This window comes from Hyperolius riggenbachi, chromosome 4, assembly GCF_040937935.1.
Source record: "Hyperolius riggenbachi isolate aHypRig1 chromosome 4, aHypRig1.pri, whole genome shotgun sequence".
Lineage (NCBI taxonomy): Eukaryota > Metazoa > Chordata > Amphibia > Anura > Hyperoliidae > Hyperolius > Hyperolius riggenbachi.
This window is the reverse complement of record NC_090649.1, coordinates 390321738-390333744: the sequence shown is the minus strand read 5'-3', so window position 1 is coordinate 390333744 and position 12007 is coordinate 390321738. Positions and strand designations below refer to the sequence as shown.

The window sequence follows — 12007 nt, the reverse complement described above, 5'->3', positions numbered from 1 at the left end:
CTAGCCTAAAACGCCCCCACCACCAGACCCTGCTGAGTGACTCTTTTGTGGTCAGGGCTCAGCCTCCCGGCAGCCGTCGCATACGCCAGCTGAACGGCTTGCTGACACAGGCCATGTCCTCCCAGCTCCTCCCGTACTCGTTTGTGCAGGAGGGGAGCCGGATGCGTGCGCTCCTGCAGTGCGCAGCGCCGGATTGGCCAATCCCCAGCCGGCACTACTTCGCACGCAAGGCCATCCCAGCACTGCACCGCTTTGTGAAGGCCAACGTGGAGCGTGGGCTGGATCATGCGCTTGGTGCGCGCGTCCATGTGACAATGGACTCATGGAGCAGCCGGTTCGGGACAGGCCGCTATTTGTCCTTCACCGCGCACTGGGTCAGTTTGGTGGAAGGGGGTGAAGAGGAGATGGCAGCATCATCACCCCGGTGGGGGGTGCCACCCCGCAGCAGGGTCAGGGGAAGTGCAGCAGCTTCCAGCTCTGATCCGGTTCCATCCGCCGCCAAACAACCCCGCCTCAACAGCAGCGTGAAGGCCCACCACTGCCAAGCGCTGCTGCAGATGGTCACGGTGGGCAAGAACAAGCTGACGGCAGACCACGTCTTGGCCAAGCTCCGAGAGCAAGAGAGGAGTTGGCTGACCCCCAGAGGCCTCAGAGTCGGAGAGGTGGTGGCCGACAATGGGGCAAACTTGGTTGCCGCCATCCAGCGGGGAAACCTCACCCACATCCCCTGTCTGGCCCACGTCCTGAACCTAGTGGTGCAGAAATTCCTGCACACCTACCAGGGGATGGACACTCTTTTGGGAGCGGCAAGGAAAACGGTGGGTCATTTTCGCCGCTCGGGTGGTGCCACAGCGACCCTTACAGCCGTGCAGCTGGAGCTGAACCTCCCACAGCACCGCCTCATTATAGACGTTCCAACACGCTGGAATTCCACCCTGGCGATGTTGGAACGTCTGGTTGAACAGAGGCGGGCTGTCAACCTGTACCTGGCCAGAGCCACCATGGATGCCAACTTGTTGGGGACCGGCACCACCCACCTCCCAGACATCATCCGCCCTGCTGAGTGGGGAAAAATGCAGCTGGTGTGCTATGTGCTGGCACCCTTCCTGGAGGCCACCAACATGGTCAGCCGGGACCATGCGTCGCTGTGTGAGTGGGTGACCATTGTGTGCATGCTGGAAAAGGCCCTCGATGCTCTGCTGGAAGTGGGAGAGGAAGCCTTGATCCAGCAGGAGCAGCAGCAGCACACTTCACAGTCCACCTCTGTGCAGCAGGAGGAGGATTCGGAGGAGTTGGAGGAGGACTTGGAGGAGTTGGAGGTCCCTGACCTTGAAGAGGAGGGGGCACAGCGGAGTGCAGCTGCAGTAGTGCGGGGGTGGAGAGAGCAAGATGAGGCTCCGGAATCAGAGGAGGACGACAGCACTGTCAGCGGTGCAGAAGATGATAGGTCAGCAGAGATGGAAGCCCTCTTCCCCATGGCAGTGCACATGCTGCAGTGCCTGCGCAAAGACCCAAGGGTGAAGGAGATGAGTGCTCGGGAGGACATCTGGATCACCCTGATGCTGGACCCACGGCTGAAGGGGAAGCTGGCTCAGTTCCTGCCTGTAGGAGGAGACCCTGTGCGCCGAATCAGGGACTTGCAGCGGATTCTGGTTCGGCGCTTGGAGGAAGCCTTCCCCCGGACTCCCACCCCCCCTGCTGTCTCAGTCCAGCCAGCACAGCAGCAGGTGCCTGCATCCAGCATCAGCAGGCGCCCAACAAACCTGCTGTCTCTGACAAAGGCGCTCTATGCCACACCAGTACCGCTGCCTACAGAGGAGGTGCCTGCAGCAGCATCCGGCTCTCAAAGCCAGAACCAGCACCTGACCCGGATGGTGGCCGACTATATGGGGTCCTATAGCGGGCTTGACACCGACACCCCTGTGGACCCCTTGGAGTACTGGGTGAAGCACCTGGATATCTGGGGCGAGCTGGCGCAATACGCCCTGGAAGTGCTGTCCTGCCCGCCTTCCAGCGTTATGTCGGAAAGGTGCTTCAGTGCGGCCGGTGGTGTGGTCACTGAGAAGCGCTCTTGTCTGTCAGGCCAGTCTGTGGACAGACTGACTTTTTTAAAGATGAACGAGGCTTGGGCGGTTGGTGAGTTCCTGGCCCCTGTTGTTGGCAAGAGGGGGAAATGAAGTGGCTGAGTGGTAATCACTATGCCTGCTTCACCACCCTTTACCACCACAACCTCCTGACTCCATCTTCATGAACACAGAAGGAGTAGATATGCCTGGCACTCAGTACTGGGGGTGGAATTAGGTCCCTGCACCTTTAAATGGTAACTCCGTCCGTTATGATTCCCTGCTCAGTGGCATGTGTGGAGGCGTGCATCAAGGCTAGCATAGGCAATTGAAGATTTGTAGTACATATAAGACAGTCCGTGCACTGCGTCCTTCAATCACATAATTTATTTCAGGTTGTTACCAGCAGGTATAAGCATCATGGTATACAGGTTCACAGCATAAAAGAAGCGGAAGGATCTGACCTGTATTCCGGACGGGTGCGGAGGTGTGACCAGGGGGTGAGAGGACGGCACAACAGCCGTTTCGCGCCGGTATGGCGCTTGCTCGCGTGCGTGTGTCCTTGGGCCCAAGGACACACGCACGCGAGCAAGCGCCATACCGGCGCGAAACGGCTGTTGTGCCGTCCTCTCACCCCCTGGTCACACCTCCGCACCCGTCCGGAATACAGGTCAGATCCTTCCGCTTCTTTTATGCTGTGAACCTGTATACCATGATGCTTATACCTGCTGGTAACAACCTGAAATAAATTATGTGATTGAAGGACGCAGTGCACGGACTGTCTTATATGTACTACAAACCATCTTCATGAACCCAGGTTCTTATTTTTTGAACTGTGCCGTGGTACCTGCCATGGACAACTATGTAAACACAATAGCTGTGTAATTTTTTTGGAGGTGTCTGTGCTGTCCGAGTTGTGGGGAGGCCCCAACTGTGGCAGTACGACCGCTTCCTGGAACCTCTCCTAATTTTTTACTGTGCCGTGGTACCTACAACAGTGCCATGGTCAACTATCTAAACACAATAGCTGTGTAATTTTTTGGGAGGTGTCTGTGCTGTCCGAGTTGTGGGGAGGCCCCAACTGTGGCAGTACGACCGCTTCCTGGAACCTCTCCTAATTTTTTACTGTGCCGTGGTACCTACAACAGTGCCATGGTCAACTATCTAAACACAATAGCTGTGTAATTTTTTTGGAGGTGTCTGTGCTGTCCGAGTTGTGGGGAGGCCCCAACTGCGGCAGTACGACCGCTTCCTGGAACCTCTCCTAATTTTTTACTGTGCCGTGGTACCTACAACAGTGCCATGGTCAACTATCTAAACACAATAGCTGTGTAATTTTTTTGGAGGTGTCTGTGCTGTCCGAGTTGTGGGGAGGCCCCAACTGCGGCAGTACGACCGCTTCCTGGAACCTCTCCTAATTTTTTACTGTGCCGTGGTACCTACAACAGTGCCATGGTCAACTATCTAAACACAATAGCTGTGTAATTTTTTTGGAGATGTCTGTGCTGTCCGAGTTGTGGGGAGGCCCCAACTGCGGCAGTACGACCGCTTCCTGGAACCTCTCCTAATTTTTTACTGTGCCGTGGTACCTACAACAGTGCCATGGTCAACTATCTAAACACAATAGCTGTGTAATTTTTTGGGAGGTGTCTGTGCTGTCCGAGTTGTGGGGAGGCCCCAACTGCGGCAGTACGACCGCTTCCTGGAACCTCTCCTAATTTTTTACTGTGCCGTGGTACCTACAACAGTGCCATGGTCAACTATCTAAACACAATAGCTGTGTATTTTTTTTTGGAGGTGTCTGCTGTCCGAGTTGTGGGGAGGCCCCAACTGCGTCAGTACGACTGCTTCCTGATACCACCCTGATGTTGATTGACAGCCATTTTTTTTTGGGGGGGGGGGATTTTAAGTCCACTCCCCACATCATCAGTGTTTCCCTTTTCAAAATTATGATGCTACATGCCTCATATACCCTAAAAAACCTTTTTAAAGCAATTTAAAGGCCACTTCCGGGATTAAACACGGATATCCGAATCCGATCGGATACTAGGGTCGGATATCCGAATCGGATTCGGATCGGAAAATTTTGAATTCGGATATCCGACCCGGATCGGATAGCGGGGTATCCGGATCCGAATCGGATCCGGATTTTGAAAAGGGGTATCCGAGCAGCACTGGTTGCCTACATGCATACCCCCACATATTAATCAGGTAGAGAATGTATTCAGACAATATTTAATAATTATAGTGATCATAAATGGATGTTTATATCAAATTTAACATTTACTCTATTAAAAATATTATGTAGTGAATACCTCAGATTTCACTTAAAAAAGTCATACTGATCCTCTTGCTTCATTTCTTTATTGGTTTTGTAGCCAGTGGAATCAGTCAGATCATTAGAATCATTTTCTGACTGCTCCCAATTGCAGAATGACATCACTATTATGTATTATTATTTAGCATTTATATAGTGCCATCTTCTGCAGAGTATCCTTCTTCTAGAGAGTATATAGTCATGTTACTAAGTGTCCCTCAGAGGACAGTTAGTCATATGTCCATCATAGTCGTGGCTAATTTAGGGGTAAACTAATTACCTTATCTGTATGTTTTTAGGATGTGGGAAAAAACCAGAGTGCCCAGAGAAAATCCACGCAGACACGGTGAGAACATATAGACTGTCAGGGATTCAAACCAGGTATCCACCGCTGCAAGGCGAGAGTGCTAACCACTATGCCACCATGCTGCCCACTGTATGACACACCAGGGATAAGAAGGAGGGAGGGACTCACAGCTAACCCTCAGAGGACCATGTGACTGCTCAGATACAGCCAGTTGCAATATCTTTTGTTCTGGGGTCAATGTAACTTAAAGAAATGACACTCGGCTAATGAGACTACTCTTAACATAAGTCTTTGCCATTAGTAACAGGTTCTCATAAATAGGGATGGTCAAGTTAATGCAGGATTGTGCAAGTTTTGGATGCTCATTTATGGAGCTAGAAAATGGACCCATTGCATTCCACCATGGCAGGATTCATTTGGGCCATTTTTAAGCTGCTTAAATTTCCATACAAAAATTTGCATGACTGCATGAACTCAAGGATTAGCATCTCTTTGAACGATCCACTCATAAACCTGCTACATATGAAAATAGCGTGTCAGGAAATCGTCTGAAGAAAACGTAAGATTAATGTGACAGTTATTCAACACGGAAGCAAAGGCAACAGAGCCAGGAAGTAAACTAGAATAAAATGCCTCTGTCTTTCTGTCAACCACACACAGCTGTCAAAAGAATGAAATTAAATGGCAGGGAAGAGATCTGCTAGAGGAGTATAGACTTCACTGTTCAGTCTTGTTCACACCATGCGCACCTCACAATGTGCACTTGTCACAACAAATACTGCGTCAGTTAAAATTCCCAATACATAAGCCCAAACAATTTGTGAAGGACGCTCATGTTGTCTAACATACAGCAGACAATGCCAGACTTCTGACCGACCCGCTGATAGGAACGACCTGAAAATGTGAAATTTGATTTTGTAGGAACAAGTGGAAAACTTTTTTTTTTCAAAAAAACCTTGTAGTTTTTGAGAAAAAAAAAATCAAGGGTTTTTTTTTTAAACCAGTAAAATTAAATTTTGCTTCAGTACTCGGAGGGCACAGGTGGACAGAGGTGACACAGTGTATGTGTGTGGCGGGGATAGAGATGGCCACTTAAGGCACGGGGGAACATAGGTGACACAGAGGAGGACACTGGAGGCACAGGAAGGGCATAGAGGAGGTACGGGGGACAGATGGCACAGTGTTTAAGATATGATTCAGGATAAGAACGAACCTACAGTTCCTATCGTGTTCATTAACCAGGGACAACATGTATTAGAAGAGGGATTGCATTTGCATGGGCTAGTACATTGCGCTACTGAGCAACACGCATATAGTGTAAAGGAGGCTATGGGCATTTGTGACCAGTTCTGCACATACTTCATTTTTATGTGTACATTAAACAAGGGACTTCAGACGGCAAGCTCCTGAGAGGCTGGAGAATAATGGGAATGGCTGGTCATGGTGGGGTGCTATTTACAGTTCCCATATGGCCAGCCAATTAATAAAATTGACAGGATCAGAAAGGAGGAAAGAACAGACATTTACAGTTAAATCAATATTTATTTTGGTTTTGTTTGATGAATAAAACAAAAAGGTCAAAGGACTACACAGAGTTAAAACAACCGACACCTTAGCAATATATGTCAAATACAAAATGATAACGGATGATAAATTAAAAATGCCAGCGGCATACAAAATATGTTATTTACACACAGAATTTGGAAACAATATACTTTATTATCATTAGTGGCTGAATAGAGTACTGGTTAAGGGCACTGCCTTTAAATCCTGGCTAGGGTCAGTACCTATTCAGTAAGGAGTTCAAGGCAAGACTCCCTAACACTGCAGGGTGGCCTCCTGAGCGTGTCCCAGTGGCTGCAGCTCTTGAGCGCTTTGAGTCCGACAGGAGAAAAGCGCTATACAAATGTTCGAATTATTATTATTATCATTAAAAGCTGCTGAACAAGTTGCATGTGGTCCCTCCATTAACAGTGTTAAGTGGCAGTGTACTTATAGCCAAGTTTACTTAACCACTTCAGTACCAGCGATCTCTGGCCCCCTTAATGACCAGAGACTGCTGCTACAAAAAAAATGGGACCTACCTACATCACGCTGCACGGACCCGCCTCTCTCCTGTTGCTGAAGCTCACTTGCTCTGCTGTCACTATGACAACAAAGCTCAGTGAGCCGGTCAGGAGCTGATTTCATTCGCTCCTGACCCTGTGATGAATGTGAGCCAATAACATTGGCTCACAGTTATTACGGGGTCAGGAGCCAAAGAAATTAGCTCCTGACCGGCTCACTGAGCTCTGCTGTCATGCCGACAGCAGGGCGAGTGGGCTGCAGTGGTGGGAGAGCGGCGCAATCGGCAGTAAAATCAGAGGTAAAATAAATTATGCAAACGCACTGTACATCGGTGACTCATTTTAAGTATTATTAGAAGTACACTTAGTTACAACCACACTACACATAGCTACCACTTTAAAACATTTATTTTAATGTGGTATTTTACTTAAAAAAAAAAAAATTAAATATCAAATCTACATCTGCAAACTCCAGACATCTATTCATTATAACAAGTGACACTTGAGGTGTTTTTTTGTTGTTGTTGTTTTGTTTTTTCATTTGCAACAAGGACCTACTTGTGAGGAGGGGTAGATTGTGAACATGTGAGATCACTGAGGAGCAACACTAATTAATAAGCTGTTTCATACGTGTCTGACTCCACTAAAACCATACTCACATGGGTGAATCCTTGTTTGCAGCCACAGCTGGATAACTACTTTAAAGACAGTGATTAAGGGCCCTGACACACGGGCAGTTGATAGGCAGTGAAATGCCCGCCGACCTCTCACAACTGCTTGCTGCTGCCTGGTAACTGCTCACTACTCCATGAGCTTGCTGGTTAGTCTGTACTGCTTAGTAACTGTTTGGTGAGCACACAGATCAACTGCCCCTGTTAAAGGGCCCTAAATCAGAGCATTTCATTGCATTTGTCTAGCCCATGTTTTGGAAGCAGTTTCTGATTTAAAAAAAATCCTCAGGTGTCACTTGCTAGCATTAAAGAGAAACTGTGACCAAGAATTGAACTTTATCCCTATCAGTAGCTGATACCCCCTTTTACATGAGAAATCTATGCCTTTTCACAAACAGACCATCAAGGGGCGCTGTATGGCTGATATTGTGGTGAAACCAGTCCCACAAAGAAATTCTGAGTACGTACTCTTGGCAGTTTCCTGTCTGTAAACCCTGTTGCATTGTGGGAAATAGCTGTTTACAGCTGTTTCCAACTGCCAAAACAGCAAGCAGCAGCTGTAAAAATGTCACCATGTGATAAATGTCAGAATATAAATCAGGGATTTAAAATATTTCACAATGGGCAAACACTGACTAAATCATTTATACATAATTATTGTAAAAATGAAGCACTTTTTTTTAGTACATTATCTTCACTGGAGTTCAATAGTTTAATAATATTAGTATGTTTCCAGAAATAGCTCTATTGATAGTTGTCCTTTAATGTGCACACAATGCTCTAATGTGAATGAAGCATCCATTTTTTGGGCAGAAGTAGAAGTGTCGTTCCAATCCCCCCCCCAACAAAAAGTAGACTTTAGCAAGCGTGTTTTATCAAACGACAAACAATGAAAATCTATTTTTTTCTGATCTGCCGAATACATTAATGAGCTGAAGTCTGCTTACACAGATAGCTGTGTTCTGTTATGTCCTAAAACAGTATGGGGAACACAGGCTTGTATGATGATTCAGCCTGTGCAGTAAAGCTAGTGGACGGGCACAAGCGGATAGCAAAATAATCTATCCATGATCAATATTCCCACAATCAAAATACTGATCAGGGTAAGTAGCACAGCATTACTGACTGGGTGAAAAAAACGCAATAAGCCAGGAGCCAAATATAATGTAGCATATGTGAGATGTGCATTGTAGACACACTAATGTGGATACACAAACTATGGCCATCACCACCAGGTGACCAATGCAAAGCTTATACGAGGAAATCCCATCCCTACTCTGTAGCTTATATGCAGGAACTGTGTTATCCTGAAGGTGGTTGTACTTGTCGCCCAGATAAGTGCCTATGCAGGAATATACTAAGATACCTCTGGCAGATTGTGGGATATCCCTGAATGAAACAGAGGTGCCTGGGGAATAAAATAATGTAAAGGTCAAAATATGCAGGCAAGTCACATTTACCTCCCCAAAAAGTTACAGACTAAATTAGGGTACCTCCATTTTTTTCAGATAAAATGTGACTGGAACCAATAGACCCATCACTCTGCTATTGCCATAAGTGCTAAGAGAAGTTTCATCGGATTGAGTTTCCTCCTTGCTATCATCTGCGCTCCCATTCTCCACTCTTATCATGCAACAGCTTCTGGAGGCTGATCACTGCCTCATCCCAGCTTGCTACAATGACATCATACACACAAATCTATATCTTTACAAAGATTAAAACATAACTTTTATAAAAAAATAAATGTCATAGCCTCACGGCTATATTAACAGGCTAACCTGCAGTGCTGCTCTCTCTCCTTATAAATTATCAGGGAGATTGAGGAGTGAGCATCTGCCTACTCAGGATACTCCCACCTGCCTGTCCGGGTCCCCCTGGGTCCTAAATGGCTCGCTCTGCACCATACCACCCTTTCTCCACTGGAATCCCAGCTCACTGTGTCACATCACGGGCCCCAAGATTCTGGGTTACAAATGCTGGTCACCAGGTCAGGTCACATGACCATAAGGTCACAAGGTCAATCAGTTGTGTTGTTAAAATGACATCATGCTACCTCTTCTCCTTCCTAGATTCTGTGGGAGGAAGTGTGGCTACAACTGCCACTCACCAACGACTGACATTCAGTGATGTGTGATGGGCAGAGACTGCATTTAGAGTGTTCTGAGTAGTTGCTACTTGCTCAGGAGGAAAGAATGTTCAATTCTTTCCTGCCCCTAAATAACCTAACATTTCTTGGCATCCAGATCAGAGTAAGATTTGCAGCTCTATTACCATAAAAAGTCTTCCCTCCTCCCTATAACTTGTGTAGCCAGACAACCTTAACCCTATCTTCCCTCACACAGATTCCTCTCCACAAGGGGAGCACCACCAAAACCCCCTGCTTCCAACCTCTTACAAATGCAGCCAACATCCCCCACATAGCGAGTGGGGCCACCTACCACCCCATGCTAAAATTCTCCTCACCCACAGTGGGGAGGATGTTCAAATTCTTCCTTCCTTTTTTTCCCCAGGGGCCCCTCCTGTGGTCCCATTAGTTGCCTCTACCACCTCATTTGCACACAAGTGCAGCAGTGGTGCAGGCATCTTACCACCTCCTGCGCCAGGTCTGATCCATTCTCCTTAGCTGTACATGCCTGATCTCCTGTCTGCTTGGCCCTGAATTTTCTCTCATTGTGTGACATGCAGAAGACCATGACAGGGGCAGATGAGAGCATGCACCTGCAGCAGAAGAGTAGGATGGAACAGACCCAGTACTGGAGGAAGGGAGATAGTGCCACTACTACAGAGAATTTACCTGCACATTGCAGGGGTTGGGGGTAAAGATGAGTGTTTGCTACCAGGGAGCACAAGGAGGAGACCCTAGGAGAGGGTAGGAGGGAAGGAAAAAGTTGAGCCCCACCCCATTGGACCTAACCCCATCGGCAAGGGCTGCTATACCCTTCGCTCTCCATTCACTATGCCTACTGTTGGAATTCTACTATGCTTTTCACCTAGTGAGATTTTGTCATGTGCTCTCTCCCACTCTGAACCATCCCTCATACACAATTGGGTTATGTGCTCCACAAGACCAGCAATATTTCACCATGTTCACCCAACTTCATGACTCTCTGCACCCCATACTTCATAGTGCACCTCCTACACATACATATTTTAGCATGTAATACTGGCAGTTTATACCCGTGTCCCTTAGCAATGCAGCAAAGTCACTTCACTCACCTTCACCTTTCTCTCTTCAGTGCCTGCCGGGGCTTCCTGACCTTATGCCCATCGGCCCCAGTGTCACCACATGGCCTCATAGAGACAGAGTTGGGGGTGGATCTCTAGCAACCAATAAGGGGAAAAAGGAGGCACACAGGACTCTGACTCTGGAACTCATGAGGGAGAAGCAATGACCGACAGCCAGGGAGATGGTGACTCAATCCATGCCCAGCACCTGCATCCAAGCATGCCACACTGATTGGCTGATTAGCACAGTGCTTATGCCCCATCTCACCACTTTCAATGTATCCTGCAACCTGAGCAGTCACATGATTAGCCTACCCATACAAACGGGCCTGCAGTGCTGTTTAAGCGTGTTCACCACCAGTACTGAATGCCTGCATCTACCTTCAAACTTTAAGTAGTTTCAAAGAGGTAGTGGGCAAGCCCTCAATGCTCCTTTGTGAACTAGCACTGCGCTAATCATTTTTAAGAGAAGGGATATTGCCTGAATTGTTTATAGAAGAAATGCTGCTACTGGGATATTACATTGAAGAGTTATCACTGCAATTTACCATGTTTTGCTTTCTACGATTATCGCTTTCCAAATACCTAAGGCCTCAAAAACAATTATTATAATATAAGCCAATGGATGTTTCCTTTGTATGATCAGCGTAGGTTATCTTGCATTTTATTATGGTACACTTTACTTTGTTTTTAGCATTTGCCATGGACCTAGCTTAGGCTGGGCTGGATGTGTGATCGTTCTTTAGCTTTGTGTTTGCTCAATGGAAATATTTCTCGTCTCTGTATGTTCCAATTGATCACAACTGCTCCTATCACTATTACAATAAAGAGATGTTGGAAAAAGAGGGGGTGATTTAGTCTTGAGGAGATGTAGCATTTTGCCCTGTTTGGGAAGGGAGGCTTATGGTTAATTATTAGAGGGGAATACCAGGACATGGTGTTAGAAGCGATTATGTTGTCACATCAGGTATCAATGCACTTGCCTGGACTCTGGCTACAGTAGTAGCCCATCCCTAATAGAAGCATGTGCTCCCTTTACAAAGTTTGCCTTATACAGTGGGATGCAAAAGTTTGGGCAATGTTGTTAATAGTCATGGTTTTCCTGTATAAATCATTGGTTGTTACGATAAAAAAAGGTCAGTTAAATATTTCATATAGGAGATACACGCAGTGATATTTGAGAAGTGAAATGAAGTTTATTGGATTTACAGAAAGTGTGCAATAATTGGCAGGTGCATAAAAAAAAAGAAATGAAATTAATATTTAGTAGATCCTCCTTTTGCAGAAATTACAGCCTCTAAACATTTCCTGCAGGTTCAAATGAGAGTCTGGATTCTGGTTGAAGATATTTTGGACCA

General features: G+C 46.9%; 1 protein-coding gene across 2 annotated transcripts in view; it reads right to left on the bottom strand.

The window, feature by feature from the left end:
* Positions 1-11749, bottom strand: part of LOC137504140 (multiple coagulation factor deficiency protein 2 homolog) — a 29651-nt gene extending 17902 nt beyond the window's left edge. Inside the window, exon 1 of one of the 2 annotated variants that reach the window (XR_011019434.1) lies at positions 9203-11749. The gene's annotated coding sequence lies outside the window, so the exon portion shown is untranslated. Of the gene's footprint in view, positions 1-6771; positions 6904-9202 lie in introns of those variants that run through there. The other variant, XR_011019435.1, reaches the window with a different exon arrangement.
* Between the last annotated feature and the right edge of the window lie 258 nt (positions 11750-12007).